This window comes from Galeopterus variegatus, unplaced genomic scaffold (genome assembly GCF_000696425.1).
Source record: "Galeopterus variegatus unplaced genomic scaffold, G_variegatus-3.0.2 Scaffold1243, whole genome shotgun sequence".
Taxonomy (NCBI): domain Eukaryota; kingdom Metazoa; phylum Chordata; class Mammalia; order Dermoptera; family Cynocephalidae; genus Galeopterus; species Galeopterus variegatus.
This window is the reverse complement of record NW_007727354.1, coordinates 26086-29639: the sequence shown is the minus strand read 5'-3', so window position 1 is coordinate 29639 and position 3554 is coordinate 26086. Positions and strand designations below refer to the sequence as shown.

Below are 3554 nucleotides of genomic sequence, written 5' to 3'. Positions count from 1 at the left end.
TGCATTGGGCTCTTTAGATTTCAAATCCCTCACCTGAAAAAATGTTTAAGTTCCTCAAAATCAAATGCATGTGTTTCTCATCACTAACTTTCACCATTCCTTCACTAATAAAAGGATGGTAGAGTATTACTTTTATGATGAACATTTTGCCATCATTAGTTCAGAAAAATTGTGTGTTCATAGGGCACTAGCAGAACTGGATCAAAAAATAAGAAAAAAAATAAGTTTTTGAAAGATTTTTAAACCTGATAGTTTTTTAAAAATTCTAATCTACCTCACGGGAAAAAGCAGAACTTTTTCTTCCTTTTGTTTCTCAGTTAAGTACAATAAAAAAATCTTTGAATTATCTGTCTGGGGAGAGGACCACCTTAAAGTTTTTAATGCACAGGACCTCTACTGACTTGACTAGAAAGACCATTCCCATGACAGAACTATTTCCTGGTTGGAGAGAGCAGGATGCTATGGAGCAGATACATTTAACAGTTATATTTAATTGGCCCCAGGATCAGACACTCTCACATATCTCTCCCTATATCTCCTATTGTAATTGTTCATTGGGGCATAGTGTTAAATCATATTAGAAGATCCCTGATTTATTTTCTACTAAAATTAACAGCAACAGCATTGTGTTAGGCAAGAGGGAATTTTAAATTAAGTGTCGACGGCATTAAAAGTCCAAACACTGTTTTTACATGTGTCCAGACTGCAGATCTCTCCTTGCAGTGGCGGTGGCAGGAGTCATGGCAGGACAAGCATTAAGAAAGTTTCTTCCACTCTGACTGAGTATTGGTTGAAAGGAGTGCAGCCGAAAACTGTAACCAAAGGAGGCATCACACTTCCAGAAAAAGCTCAAGTAAAAGTATTGCAAGCAACAGTACTAGCTGTTGGCTCGGGCTCTAAAGGAAAGGGTGGAGGGATTCAACCAGTTAGTGTGAAAGTTGGAGATAAAGTTCTTCTCCCAGAAGATGGAGGCACCAAAGTGGTTATAAATGACAAGGATTATTTCTTATTTAGAGATGGTGACATTCTTGGAAAGTATGTAGACTGAAATAAATCACAGTTGAAATGGCATCACTCGAAGCTGCCCATTCCACTGAAGTTCTGAAATCTCTCATCATGTAGATAATTTCCATGTCTCTTTTATAGTAAACTAATGGCACCTAGTGTCTAAAATTTAGTTTCATTGTACTGGTAGAAATATTTTTAAATAAAAATATGTAAAAATTTTTTAAAAGTCCAAACACTGTAGGCTTGGTAAAGGACATAACTTACACAGACTTCGGGAATCTCCTGATTTCCCCTCTTGTTACATAAAACACTTCTAGTCTGCAGTTCAACAAATATTTATTAAATACCTATCATGGGTCAAGAACTGGGGATATAGAAATTAACATCATAGTGCCTGCTCTCCAGAAACTTACAAAAGAGATCAGAAAGATGAATAAACAAAATGTAACCCTATGGAAATGATGATCCCATGTGGTCCAGTCTCAGAGCAGTTGTGGAGAGACAGACAGACAACCAAAAAAGTATTTTTAAAGTGAGTCAATTTGTGTATCTCATACTCTATGAAGTATAACCCTTATTTTAAAAATTGTTTTCTCATCCATTTCCCTCTCACCGCAGCTGTTCCTGCCTTTCTTCCAAACTCCCCAAACATTTCTTTCTCTTCTCCCTTCACTCTATAACTCACACTAAAGTCTTCCTTCAAAACATCCTTATCTCCTGATTCTGCATCAAATCTGCCCCCCCCCCAAATCTTAGCATTAAGGAAAGAAAGAGATCTGACCAAGCCAATAATATCTTTAGCAGCCAGAAGTGGAGAAAATAGTGAAATTATTTCCATGTTAATTTTTGCCTGACACAAAAATATCATGAAATAGTGTGAAAGGTCTTGTAATAGAATAGAAATATGTACATGGTGAGTACTAGTCCAAAGAGAGTACAAGGAACACTTTATCAAGGACACCTTGATGGGTCTTAAGTTTGTCAGGCAGGTGAGGAAGGATAATAGAACCAATAAAGGACCTTGAAAATAATGCATTTCTTCTAATATGAAGTTTTCTACCTAGTTAAGGACATGGCAGAAATGTACAGAATAGAGAACCAGATTACCTTTGGAACAGCCAATATTTTGTGGAGTTCCATACAAAATATGATGATGTGAAAGTGTTTTGGACATAATAGGATTAAAAAGAAAAACAGGAACAAATAAAAATCTTTCTAATTCTAATATGTTATATTCATTTATGTGGTTCTGAATGTAATTCTAACCTACATGACATTACTGGCAAGGAGATCAAATGTAGTAGTATTGAGAGACTTCAATTATCGAGGGAGCTGCTAGGAAAATCACTCTGCTAAAAGTGGAATGTCTGATAAATTCTTGGCTTGCCTGCTGACAATGTCATTTCACAGAAACAGGAGGTAGTGACAGAGGGAGCTGCATCTCTGAAATTAATTCTGAATACCAGAAAGAACTACTTGGTCAGGTGGGCATCATAGGGAATTTAGGAAAAAATAATTATGTCACTTTAGAATTCTTAACAACCAAATAAAATAATGTTGAATACATTTATATTTATGTCCTCCAGTTGAACAGTTTTATTAATTCAGAAATATTTATCAGGCACCTACTGTGCGCTGTGCTTGCTTATTTACCAATGTGTGTGTGTGTGTGTGTGTGTGTGTATTTGTAGTGAGTCTTTATCTTTAAGACTTTCTAAAAGGTCAAAGAGAAAAACAGATGATCCCTCCCCCACCCCAGATTCACCATGCTGTGAATTCAGAGACATTACATTAATTGTAATAACTCATATATCCCTGGATCTGACCTCTAAGCTGCTTGCAGAGGACTGCACCCTCCTCCCCCAAAACACATAGGCACGAGTGCTCTTTCTCTCCTTTCTCTCTCTCTCTCTTTCAAAGTACTCAGAAAATGACCCAATTCTAGGAATTTGCAGAAATCAAAAGAGAGATTTGGATTTGGGTGTTCTCATGTCATGGAATCAGGCATGCGAGCCAAGCTTATCTACCTATCTGATAGCCCCAGATGAGAGCTCTCTCTCTCTCTCTCTGAGAGCTAGACAAAGGACAGTGATGCATTCAAGTGACAGCCACCACCCTACACATACTCAGAACCATTCTCGTTTCCTGAACAGGGTCAGCTCCATCAAAGGTCTGTGATTGGGGAGCTGACACATCTGTCTCCGGCTCTTCGTAGGCTACGTTCTGTGCCACAAAGCTTTGCAGTCCCTCACTAAACAGACTTCCAGCAGTCCTGCCATGCCTGCTTATGAGATTTGTCCCAGTAGCAGTTTCAGCTCGGGATGGGGGCCCCACCACAGACACATCTGACGGGAGGATGTGGGCACTCTCAGATATAAACAGCTCACATTTAATTTTAAATGATCTAAACATATGACTAAAGGGAGGAAGAGATTGAAAGAAACTACTTAAGCTGGTTGGGGAGTTTTGCTGGGTTCATGTTTAAAAAGAGCAAACGTAAAGATAGAGAGAAGGACATATGGTCTTCAAAAAGTTAATGGAAGGAT

At 38.1% G+C, this 3554-nt stretch overlaps 1 pseudogene; it reads left to right on the top strand.

The window, feature by feature from the left end:
* The first annotated feature begins 740 nt into the window (after window positions 1-740).
* LOC103592923 lies at window positions 741-1087 on the top strand (annotated as a pseudogene).
* Window positions 1088-3554: the final 2467 nt, after the last annotated feature.